This window comes from Oryx dammah, unplaced genomic scaffold (genome assembly GCF_014754425.2).
Source record: "Oryx dammah isolate SB20612 unplaced genomic scaffold, SCBI_Odam_1.1 HiC_scaffold_2, whole genome shotgun sequence".
Taxonomy (NCBI): domain Eukaryota; kingdom Metazoa; phylum Chordata; class Mammalia; order Artiodactyla; family Bovidae; genus Oryx; species Oryx dammah.
The window spans coordinates 166,298,412-166,311,568 of record NW_024070186.1 but is presented as its reverse complement, the minus strand read 5'-3'; the positions used below and the strand labels follow the sequence as shown (position 1 = coordinate 166,311,568).

The 13,157-nt window shown below is 38.5% G+C and overlaps 1 protein-coding gene across 6 annotated transcripts in view; it reads right to left on the bottom strand.

The window, feature by feature from the left end:
- The window catches only part of ATF7IP2 (activating transcription factor 7 interacting protein 2), a 68,382-nt gene extending 56,296 nt beyond the window's left edge, over positions 1–12,086 (bottom strand). Inside the window, exons 1-2 of one of the 6 annotated variants that reach the window (XM_040230202.1) lie at positions 10,745–11,848; positions 10,555–10,670 (exon numbers count right to left, since the gene is read on the bottom strand). The gene's annotated coding sequence lies outside the window, so the exon portion shown is untranslated. Of the gene's footprint in view, positions 1–10,554; positions 11,849–11,995 lie in introns of those variants that run through there. The other 5 variants (XM_040230210.1, XM_040230230.1, XM_040230221.1 and 2 more) reach the window with 5 other exon arrangements.
- Between the last annotated feature and the right edge of the window lie 1,071 nt (positions 12,087–13,157).

Genomic DNA, 13,157 nt, shown 5'->3' with positions numbered 1-13,157 from the left:
TTGTTCACACTGCTGCTGTGAACATATTTGCTTCAAGGTGTATATCTGTAAGCATTTCTTGCGTGGGTTTGTTGGGTAGCAATAAGTTATACAAATTTTCAAGTTCTCAAGAAAGCCAACTTACTTTCCAAAGTAGTTGTACCAACTTACATCCCTGCAGGAGATGTGTACAAGTAACCATTATTCACATCCTCTTGAGCCCCTGGTATTGCTAGACCTAATTTTTAACAATCTACTTGGATATAGATGTTTATCTCACTGCCTTAATTTGCATTTCACTAATTACTGCTATTTTTTCAGGTTTACTGGCTATAACTGTTTCCCTGTCTGCAAAATTCCTGGTTATGTTTTGCTCATTTTTTTCTACTGGGTTGTCTTATTTTTAAAGAGAACTCAATACATTATGAATATACTATATATACAAATAACCCTTTGCTATATGAGTTATGGGTATATTCTCTCATTCTGCGGTTTGTCTTTACTCCTAATTTTAACAGAGAAAAAAGATTTACTGACTACTTCCTTTTATGCTAAAATGTAATCTCTCTTCTTTGAGAACTTCTTCCTTACCCCATGGTAATGTGTGAAATAGGGAAGCCTACTGGTGGTAGAGAAGCTTTCTGATTTAATTTATTGAAGAACATGGAGCTACACTATGGGCTGCACAATGATCACAATGATAAAAATATAAGAGGAATGCAGAACTCAAAATGAACATATAATTGTTATGATTTTTCACAGTGAATTACTCATAAAGTTTACCAAAAAAATACTTCATCATAACAGTGTGCAACTTGTAGTTGATAAAACTTTAGATACATAGGAAAACCTCTGCATCAAAATGCTTAAGGGTACAAATAAAACTTGTAAAAGGCTCAGAAAAGTACAGCTGACATTTGGACAACATGTGTTTGAAACAAGTGGGTTCACTTATACTCAGATTTTTTTTCACTGAATATATACTACTGTACTACTGGATTTATCCACAGTTGGTTGAGTCTGAGGATATGGAGTGCCAACTATAAAGTTATATAGTGATTTCTGACTGTGTGGAGGGTCAGTACCTCTAAACCGAAAGTTGTCAAGGCTCATCTGTATTGGTAACTGCCCACAACGTGAAGAAATGGCTTACATGTTGTAGAGAGGTTGAGAGAATGAAATTTATTACTGGGAGCATAAAAAGCAATGTGTGAATGCATGTGTGCTAAGTTGCTTCAGTTGTGTTCATCTCTGTGTGGCAGTATGGACTGCAACTGCCAGGTTCCTTTATCCATGGTATTCTCCAGGCAAGAATACTGAAGTGTGTTGCCATGCCCTTCTCCAGGGGATCTTTCTGACCCAGGGATCGAATCTGCATCTCTGATGTCTCCTGCATTGGTAGGCAGGTTCTTTACCACTAGTGCCACCTGTGAAGCCCATAACTCAGTCTAATTGGGCAACACTGACATCACCATGCTGACTTTTCAACCACCTTGAATCCTTTACAGCAAATAAGCCTGGAATGGGTTGCTGTGCTCCCCTCCAGGGGATCTTTCCAACCCAAGGATTGAACCCAAGTCTCTTAAGTCTCCTGCATTGGCAAGTGTGTTCTTTACCACTAGTGCCACCTGGACAAATGAGTCTGGCAGGCTACAGTCCATAGGGTCGCAAAGAGTCAGACATGACTGAAGGGACTTAGTATGCATGCTTAGTGTATGATAGACTAAAAGAATAATGTACATATCGTAATTGTAAAATACTTTACTCCCCAAAAATGCCAAAACAACTCCAATAGGAATATCAAAGCTCAATGATCATAGATTACCATAGCAAATAAAATGATGAAAAGGCTTGAAATATTTTAAGAATAACCAAAATAAGACAGACACCACTGGACAAAGGCTGTTAGATAAATGGTCCTCACAGAGTTGCTCAAAGCAAGGATGCTACAACCCTTCAGTTTGCAGAAAACACAGTATCTGTGAAGCAACAATTAAGTGCAATAAAGCAAGGTATGCCTGTAACTGTTTGAAAACATTCTATTAATTTTAAACTTTAAAAACATAACCTAATTGCCCCTTTTATTCTATTTTATCTGACAATGTAATTCAGCTGAATATACTGCTGTCCATTCCACCAAATTGTTCAAAAGCATCAATTCTTCGGTGCTCAGCCTTCTTAACAGTCCAACTCTCACATCCATACATGACTACTGGAAAAACCATAGCCTTGACCAGACGGACCTTAGTCGGCAAAGTAATGTCTCTGCTTTTGAATATGCTATCTCGGTTGGTCATAACTTTTCTTCCAAGGAGTAAATGTCTTTTAATTTCATGGCTGCAGTCACCATCTGCAGTGATTTTGGAGCCCCCCAAAATAAAGTCTGACACTGTTTCCACTCTTTCCCCATCTATTTCCCATGAAGTGATCACTTAATGGCAAATAGATAGAGGAAAAAGTGACAGATTTTTCTTGGGCTCCAAAATCACTGCTGATAGTGACTGAAGTCATAAAATTAGAAGATGCTTATTCCTTGGAAGAAAAGCTATGACAAACCTAGACAGCATACTAAAAAGTAGAGACATCTACTTTGCCGACAAAGATCCATATGGTCAAAGCTATGGTTTCTGCAGTAGTCATGTACAGATGTGAGAGTTGGACAATGACAATAAAGAAGGCTGAGCACCAAAGAAAAAGATGCTTCCCTGGTATAAACCTCACATGGTCATGACATTGATGGATTCAACTTGCTAGCATTTTGTTGACAATCTTTGCACCATATTGCTCTGTAATTTTCTTGTAATCTCTTTTTGTTATCAGGATAATACTGGCCTGCCTTCCTCTTTTATTTGTTGGAAAAACTTGTAAAAAAATATTTAACTTTAAACGTTTGTTAGAATTCAACAGTAAAACCATCTGATAATGGGTTTTTGTGTTTTAATTCAATCTCTTTTCAGATTTTCTATTTCTTCTTGTGTCAGTTTTGTTCATTTGAGTCTTCCTAAGAATTTGTCCAATTCATTAATTAATTGATTGGTATAAAAGTGTATCATTCTATAGTAGTCTCTTACAATCTTTTTAACTTCTATAAGATCAGTAGTAATGCACCATTTCATTCCATATTTTAGTAATTTCAGTCTTTTCCATGGTCACTCTAGGTAAAGATTTGTCAATTTGGTTGATCTTTTTGAAAACAACTTTTGGATTTCCTTAATTTTACTTTTTTCTTCCTTGATTTTATTAATAATTTCCACTCTAATTCTTATTATTTTCTTTATTCTATTTAGGTTTAGTTTCTTCTTTTTGTATTGAAGTTAAAAGTTAGTTTATTGAAGTCTTTTTAAAAAAAAAAAATGTGGGCATTTATCACTACAAATTTCCTAAGAGAAACTATTTGCACCCGAAATGTTTTGTTGTCTTCATTTTCTTTAAAATCAAAGTATTTTTCTAACTTCTCTCATGATTTTTTTCTTTGACCCACTAGCTATTACTATTTAGCAAAGTATTGTTTAATTTCTTCATGGCTGTGAATTTCTCAAATTTCTTCTGCTTCAATTCTAATTTCATTCCACTGTGGTCAGAGAACATATTTTGTTGTGATTTCAGTCCTTTAAAATGTGTTTTACAGACTAATATCTACATTGGAAATTTTTCTATGTATGTTTGAGAAGAATATAGTCTGCTTTCATTTGGCTGAATGTTCAAAAGATGCTTCTTTAGGCTAGTTGGTTCATAGAATTACTCAAATCTTTTCTAACTGATCTGTTACTTAGAAAGTGTTTTAGTCTCTAACCATTATTGTTGAATTTTCTATTTCTCCATTCTTGTCAGTATTCACTCCACCTATTTTAGTGCTGTACTTGCGTATTTTTCTCATTGTTTTAACTACCTATGAGACTGCAACTTTTATTATAAAATGTCCCCTTTTACCTCTAATCTTGAAAGACTATTTTGTCTTAAATTAGTACACCTAGATTCCTTATTGGAGAAGGCAATGGCAACCCACTCCAGTACTCTTGCCTGGAAAATCCCATGGATGGAGGAGCATGGTAGGTTGCAGTCCATGGCGTCGCTAAGAGTTGGACACGACTAAGCGACTTCACTTTCACTTTTCACTTTCATGCATTGGAGAAGGAAATGGCAACCCACTCCAGTGTTCTTGCTTGGAGAATCCCAGGGATGGGGGAGCCTGGTGGGCTGCCGTCTATGGGGTCGCACAGAGTCGGAAACGACTGAAGCGACTTAGCAGCAGCAGCAGATTCTTTATGGTTGCTATTCACATGGCTTTTTAAAATCATTTTACGTTCAACATAATTGTATCTTTCAATCTAAGTGTGTCTCCTACACATAGCGTATACTTGTATGCTGTTTCATTCAGTCTGACAATCTGGTATTTGAACTGTCTAATTCATTCACAATTGATATTGATATAGTTGGATTTATGGCTGCCATTTTACTTTTTGTTTTACATGTCTCATGTCTGTTGTTCCTCTATTCCTTTACTGCCATAGATATTCATTTTTTAATGCTTTGTATGTGGCATTTTAACTTTCATTTTTTTTCTGTCTCATACCACAGAGAAATATAATTGCTATCTCTAATTCATTAAACTCATTTCAGTTCAGTTGCTCAGTTGCTTCTGACTCTTGGCGACCCCATAATTGCAGCATGCCAGGCCTCCCTGTCTATCACCAACTCCCGGAGTTCACTCAGACTCATGTCCATTGAGTCGGTGATGCCATCCAGCCATCTCATCCTCTGTTGTCCCCTTCTCTTCCTGCCCCCAATCCCTCCCAGCATCAGGGTCTTTTCAAATGAGTCAACACTTCACATGAGGTGGCCAAAGTACTGGAGTTTCAGCTTCAGCATCAGTCCTTCAATGAACACCCAAGACTGATCTCCTTTAGGATGGACTGGTTGGATCTCCTTGCAGTCCAAGGGACTCTCAAGAGTCTCCTCCAACACCACAGTTCAAAAGCATTAATTCTTCTGCACTCAGCTTTCTTCACAGTCCAACTTTCACGTCCATACATGACCACTGGAAAAACCATAGCCTTGACTAGATGGACCTTTGTTGGCAAAATAATGTCTCTGCTTTTGAATATGCTGTCTAGGTTGGTCACAACTTTCCTTCCAAGGTTTTAAGCGTCTTTTCATTTCATGGCTGCAGTCACCATCTGCAGTGATTTTGGAGCCCCAAAAGATAAAGTCTGACACTGTTTACCCATCTATTTCCCATGAAGTGATGGGACCAGATGCCATGATCTTCATTTTCTGAATGTTGAGCTTTAAGCCAACTTTTTCGCTCTCCTCTTTCACTTTCATCAAGAGGCTTTTTAGTTCCTCTTCACTTTCTGCCATAAGGGTGGTGTCATCTGCATATCTGAGGTTATTGATATTTCTCCCGGAAATCTTGATTCCAGCTTGGGCTTCTTCCAGCCCAGCGTTTTTCATGATGTACTCTGCATATAAGTTAAATCAGTGACAATATGCGACCTTGACATACTCCTTTTCCTATTTGGAATTAGTCTGTTGTTCCATGTCCAGTTCTAATTGTTGCTTCCTGACCTGCATATAGCTTTCTCAAGAGGCAGGTCAGGTGGTCTGGCATTCCCTTCTCTCTCAGAATTTTCCACAGTTTATTGTGATCCACACAGTCAAAGGCTCTGGCATAGTCAATAAAGCAGAAACAGATGTTTTTCTGGAACTCTTTTGCTTTATCCATGATCCAGCGGATGTTGGCAATTTGATCTCTGGTTCCTCTGCCTTTCCTAAAACCAGCTTGAACATCTGGAAGTTCACCGTTCACGTATTGCTGAAGCCTGGCTTAGAGAATTTTGAGCATTACTTTACTAGCCTGTGAGATGAATGCAATTGTGCGGTAGTTTGAGCATTCTTTGGCATTTGCCTTTCTTTGGGATTGAAACGAAAACTGACCTTTTCCAGTCCTGTGGCCACTGCTGAGTTTTCCAAATTTGCTGGCATATTGAGTGCAGCACTTTTGCAATATTATCTTTCAAGATTTGAAATAGCTCAACAGGAATTCCATCATCTCCACTAGGTTTGTTCGTAGTGATGCTTTCTAAGGCCCACTTGACTTCACATTCCAGGATGTCTGGCTCTAGGTGAGTGATCACATCAGTGTGATTATCTGGGTCGTGAAGCTCTTTTTTGTACAGTTCTTCCATGTATTCTTGCAACCTCTTCTTAATATATTCTGCTTCTGTTAGGTCCATACAATTTCTGTCCTTTATTGAGCCCATCTTTGCATGAAATGTTCCCTTGGTATCTCTAATTTTATTGAAGACATATCTAGTCTTTCCCATTCTGTTGTTTTTCTCTATTTCTTTGCATTGATCACTGAGGAAGGCTTTCTTATCTCTCCTTGCTATTCTTTGGAACTCTGCATTCAGATGCTTATATCTTTCCTTTTCTCCTTGGCTTTTCCTTCTCTTCTTTTCACAGCTATTTGTAAGGCCTTCACAGACAGCCATTTTGCTTTTTGCATTTCTTTTCCATGGGGATGGTCTTGATCCCTCTCTCCTGTACAATGTCATGAACCTCCATCCATAGTTCATCAGGCACTCTATCTATCAGATCTAGGCCCTTAAATCTATTTCTCACTCCCACTGTATAATCATAAGGAACTCACTTATTAAACCTAATAAATTCTTTTGAATTTCCTGCTGCTGCTGCTTCAGTTGTGTCTGGCTCTGTGCGACTCCATAGACGGCAGCCCCAGGCTCCACCATCCCTGGGATTCTCCAGGCAAGAGTACTGGAGTAAGTTGCCATTTCCTTCTCCAACGTATGAAAGTGAAAAGTGAAAATGAAGTCACTCAGCCATGTCCGAGTCTTCATGACCCCATGGACTGCAGCCTACCAGGCTCCTCCATCCACAGGATTCTCCAGGCAAGAGTACTTGAGTGGGTTGCCATTGCCTTCTCCTTTGAACTTCCTATTTTTGTACTAATTCTCATTTTCTTACTGCATTAGTTAGAACCTACGGTATGCAATGAATATGTCTGCTGTTAATGGGCATCCATCTTGGATCATCAATCCTGAAGAGGGTATGTGGTTTCACTAACACCATTAAAGATAAAATATCCTTCTATTCCCAGAAGGTTTTATCATTAATGTATTTTTGATTTTATCCTTTTCATATGTTTAGATGATCATATAACCTCATTTTCCCAATTTGCATCATATTGGTTGAGCTCTCAAAATATTACACCTATTATTCCTGAAATAAATCTGTCAGTCATAGTATGTCCTTTTCAAAAAAAATTGCTTCATGTTCTTGTATTCAACTTGGTAACATTTTGTTTAGGAATTATAATCAATATTACAAGAAAGATGAGTCATCAGGTTTTGAAATCAAAGTTATTCAGGATTCATATAAAAAAACTTTTTTTTTCTTTAATTCTGATGAGTTTGTCTTTTCAAGTAGTATTATTCCTTCCTTAAATTTTAGAAATAATTCATCATAATGCCATCTGGGCTTGGAGTTAAGTTTGTGATAAAGGTTTTAACTTGTGAGTGAATTTTTTTAAAATACAGGATCATCCATATTTTGCCTTTCTCTGTTGTTTCTCCATACAATACTTCAAAACTTAACAGAATTCCTGGTTTATAAGGTTCTGCAGAATATCCTCTAATTACACTTGTAATCAGGATCTGTAGTGATGTCTCTTTTTATTCTTGATATAAAAGATGTGTTTTTTTTCCTTTTCTTGGTCACTAGACTTTTATCCATTTAATCAATACTCTCATAGCACTGACTTCTAGTTTTCTATTACCTGTAGTGTTCCAAACATTTCATCATTTTCTGTTAGTTTTATGATTCAAGTTTTTCTTTTTGCTGGGCTGAGTCTTTTGTTGGTGCATGGTAGGCTTTCTCTAGTTGTGGCGGGTTGAGCTGTTGTGAAGCACAGGCTCTAGAGCTCAAGCGTTTCAGAATTTGCAGTAAGTATTCTCAGTAGTTGTAGCTCATGGGATCCAGAGGGCAGGCTCAATAGTTCTGGTGCATGGGCCTAGTTGCCTCATGGCATGTCGATCTTCTGGACCAGGGATTGAACCTGCGTACCCTGCATTGGCAGGAGGATTCCAAACCACTGGACCACCAGGGATATCCAATGATTGTTTTCTTCAGGCCTGATTTTCTTCTAGATTGACATGAAAATTCAGATCTTTAACTTTCAGTCACATTCCCTTTTCCTTTTGCATTTAAAGCTACAAAATTTCCTAAGCTCTACCTTAGTTGAGTCTCATAAATTCTGATAAACCCTCTTGATTCTCATTTTGTTTGAAATATTTTCTAATTTCCATTATAATTCCTTCTGTGGAGGTAAATAATGATCTGTCCATTATTTAGAAATACATTAATTTCCAGGCAATTGCAGATTTCCAAGTTGCATTTTTGTTGTTGAAGGTTAGCTTAATTTAATTCCACTGTAATTAGAGAATCTTCTGAATAATTTCAATCCTGTAATATTTGTTGAGGCTATTTTCATGGCTGATTTTCCCAAAAGGTCCACCTGTATTTGCGTAGACCATGTATTCTAACATTGCCGGGTGCAGTGTTATTCTATGTCGATGTCAACCAGTTCAAATTTCTTTGCTGTGTTGTCCATATTCTTCCAGCTGTTAAGAGTGTTTTCAGAGCGGTCTACTACTGTTGTCAATTTGTCTATTTCTTTCAATTAAAGCACTCTTTCCCCCTTCTTATAAAGTTTAAAGCTATGGGTACATAATGATTGCACTTATCTTATGTACTTTTGGTGGTGGATTGGTTTTCTTCATTACAAAATATCTCTCACTTGGGTTGCTTCTTGTTGAAGTACTACCTTAATATATTATCAATACTAAATAAAGCACAATTGTTATATTTTACATTAAATTATCAAAAGGAATCTAAGATAGGTTGTATAACTTTAAAAAAAAGTTTAAAAACACACACATACACACACATTTCAGGAGCCAGTATTTAAACCAAGGATCTTAAGACTCAAAGAAATCTCCTATCACAAGTAAAAATTAGATACTATGATGTGGCAAGGTGATCAAGAAAGTGATCAAGAAAATGACAAAACATGACCAACTTGTGTCAGGTCTTACAACAAGCATGAATATTATTACTACTCTAAGTGTGGTCCAGGGACCAGCAGCATTAACATCTTCTAATAGGTGCTAGGAGAATTTTGCTTTTGCTTAAAAATTTTCTTTATCAATGTAATAGCATAAAATTAAGCAGTATAAAATGTTCACAATGAAACAGCTGGTTGTCAACACTCACTGCCTATGGCAATCACTTTTAATATAACTTTAAAAAAATTAATCTCAGTATTTTAAAATACACTCACTTGTATTTCCTGAGTTACAAATTTTAGCCATTATCATGGTCCTATACTTACAGATGAGAATTTAGCTATTTTCTATACCTATACAACACCTTTTTCATCACATATAATTAAATCAATACTTGAGTTGTTATAAGCAAATAACCAGAGAATCACGATTGCATTATCTTTTATTTCCTTTTCCCTAAAGCTATCAAATTTTATCTCCAAATTTCCTACAAATTCAGCCTTCACTTTTCTTAAACTCATCAAAACTGCCATATACCAACATTCTCCCTTAATCTCCACTCGCTTTTAGGTCATGTTTAAAGATCATTACTTCAGCAAACATCTTTACCTAAGAGAACTACTTCCTCATCTGAATTTCCCATTAGAAATATATATTTTAGTCATGATCTTTGTGGGCTGAGATGTGTCTTATTTTTAAATTCTCAGTGAGATGCTTTTCATGTAGAAGCTTTATTTAATGCTGCTACGTTTTCCTTAATAAAGAGGACCGGAACAGACTTCAGTAACTTTTGCAGTAACTATACTATAAGCAGCACTATACACCGTAGAACCTCAAACATATACTAATGGTACCACTTTTAACAGAAACATATAATACCTCTACATAGTTATCTATATACAAACCCCTTAGACCCCTAGAAATTTAATGAGAAGTTCAAAATTTCACATTATATTTAATTTATCTACCCAATTGAGAGAGTTATGGTTACTTCCCTCTAGATATGGCCTGACTACAAGCTTTCTGTCCTTAGATTGGTAAAGCTAAAAAGGGATACAAAGTTACCTGAATCTATAGTAATGCATTTGAAAGGTATGGGTCAAGGTTTAATTAAGCCTCAGAGTATAGAATAAGTATTTAAATTATGTAAGGATATGAGACAGAATAAGATAGAATATGGTTATTTGTATTTTATATGTAATAATCTCATTCAACTTAATGAGAATACTCTTTGTGCATTTAAAATCAAAGTTTATTTTTATTTTTAACAACTATGTTATTTAAAATTTGATTACATCAAATGACATACATCTGTACACATCCACTATAACAGAACTACATGATATGCACAGGCAACAATGCAGGGATCATGCAATATTTTCAGACCAGATTTCAAGATTCTATGTAGCAAGTAAATACAGTAGAATTGAAGGTTGAGGTGAAGTACAAGAGTCAATAAGGAAAGCAGAGCAGAAAATTCAAGATGTACCTAGATACACCAGTTCTTAAAGGATGCAAATCATTTCCAATAACACACTGTTCATGCATTTCTGTTGAGGCAAAAGTCAATCTTAGGATGTAGTATGTAAAAATCTGCAGATAAGACTGAGAGTTAAGTAGATTAATTTGATTATGGTCAGACTCAACATTTCCAAAAACGTATTGAAAGATGAATAAACTAAGACATACTTCAGTGTAATTAGTCCTTCAGCCAGATGCTTCATTTTTGTTTTTTCAATAGCTTTCCTGTGATATAAATTATCTTGAATGTTCTTCCCCATTTGTTTGGCAAATACTTACGTCGCCGATCATTTTACTGACTATAAGTAAATATATGACAAAATCATCATGAAGAGTATTAAATCCCAATCTAGTGTAACAGCCCGCTTACCTGGATTTCACATAATAATTCTACTTTTTAACATTTTGTTTCTAATGAATTATTCTGTACGATCATCTTTTCCTAGGTCTTGACCATACAGAAGTCTTTAGAGCAGTGAATACTAGCTCTTCACAAAAGAAGCAACACGTGCTGGGTTACAATGTTGGAAATTTCATCTTCAACATATAAGTCAGTTTTCCAAGCACAGTGAGGTTTTAGAGAGAAAAAGCAAAATAACTGCTTCCTCTGTACAGAACACATTCTTGAACTTTGCTAAGGAGAAAGTAGGTGGGAGAGGGGCGTTTGGAGAAAGTGAGGGGGGGGGGCGAGAAGCAGGTTTTTTTTTTTTTTTTTTTTTTTAACTTACTCAAAAATAAACTGTGTTAAAGAACCACGCCTGCTGGTACACGGCTTTCATCCTTCAATCACAGCATCCCTACACGGATGAGCTCCACAGGTGTACGTCAGACGTTTGTGCTCCACGTGCTTTAATTTAAAAAGGCATTTGGGCATCAAATGGTCTAGTGCCTTCGAACATACATCAAGGAAAGCCTCCCCGCCGCCAGGACAAGAACACAACTTCTGGCCCCTGTTTTCTTCGGATAAACTATAACTAAAACAACTCTTGGAAATGTGGCAACGGAATCCCAAAGATGGGGCGGAGGACTACATTTTCTCCGTCAGTTTCTAAAAGTAGTCTCGTCAGGCCCCAAGCTTGTACTTACTCGCCGAGTACTAAACCCTGAGGGGACGTGCCTCCGCGACACCGACTTGCACACGCCGCCGCCCGCCACTCCCGGTTGGCTAGCCGCCCACTCCGATAACGGTAGGAGACACGTCCTTTCGTCCTTCGCCGACGTCTTCCCAGCCAGGTCGGCGCCCCAGCGACTCCATAGACGCCTTGGAGTCAACCCCGCCACAACCGCCCGGCTCGCGCAGCGCTCCGAGGCTTCCGCGGACCGGCCCTCAGGGAGGCACGCAGCGCCGGAGAAACTGCCGTCCCGGTCAACCGCCGCTCGCGCAGGGCTCTCGCCCGGTTCCAACGTACCTAGAGCGGCGCCGCGCTGGCCGCTTCTCTGCCTTCGCACTACAAGCTCTGCCTTCGCACTACAAGCTCTACCTCCGGGGACTGCAACCGCCGAGCACAATGACGCTCTTCAGTAAACCGGCTGAGGTAAGTCTCTCTGCGCCCACCTCCCGGACTTCCGGCCAATGGCAGAGCGCGCTTGCGGCAGCCCAGCCAATCAGAGGCGACCTGGTGGAAGAGGCAGTTAAGTGGAAGTCGGCTGAGGGGTGCAGAGAATTCGCCTTCAGGAAAGCGACTGTCAGCGTGTTGGGTCACCCGCGAGTCGCGCGACTAGGCTCCTGAGCCAGGCCTTGCATTTGAGTGACTGAAAGTTTTCCGAAAATCCCTATTTACAAAAACAGGCGACTCGTCTGCAGGCATTTAAAGTTTTAAAATACTTCAATAAAATTCCGTAGATCTCGATTTCGTTTGTTTTTGGACAACTTAAATTTTGTGACACAGACCAGTGGTCATATTTTCTTGCGTTGCCTAAACGGAATTGCCACGCTAGGCTGTGTCAAACGTCAAGAGACCTTCTCCATTGCCAGATAACCTCTTTCTTAGTGATTAAAGTGACTTCTCTAATTAAGCACCCTCGATCTAGTTTAACGCCTGAGAAGGCAATGGCGCCCCACTCCAGTATTTTTGCCTGGAAAATCCCATGGACGGAGGAGCCTGGAAGGCTGCAGTCCATGGGGTTGCTGAGAGTCAGACACGACTGAGCAACTTCATGTTCACTTTTCACGTTCATGCATTCAAGAAGGAAATGGCAACCCACTCCAGTGTTCTTGCCTGGAGAATCCCAGGGACGGGGTAGGCTGGTGGGCTGCCGTCTATGGGGTCGCACAGAGTCGGACACGACTGAAGCAACTTAGCAGCAGCAGCAGCAGCATCACGGAGCACAGAGCTGCTTATTTGTACTAGTAACTACTGGCTATGAGAAAAAAGAGCCAAAATTGGACGATCTAGAAATAGATTATTCATAGAAATAGGTACTGTAATCCAGTTGGTTCCCAAAAATGTGATCCAGGGATCCCTGGAGGTCTAAAGGTCAAAGCTATTTTCTTAACAATAGGAAGATGTTATTGGCCTTTTTTATTCTCATAATCTCAAGAAGTTAAATCGAATTATCCAGAAGCTTCTA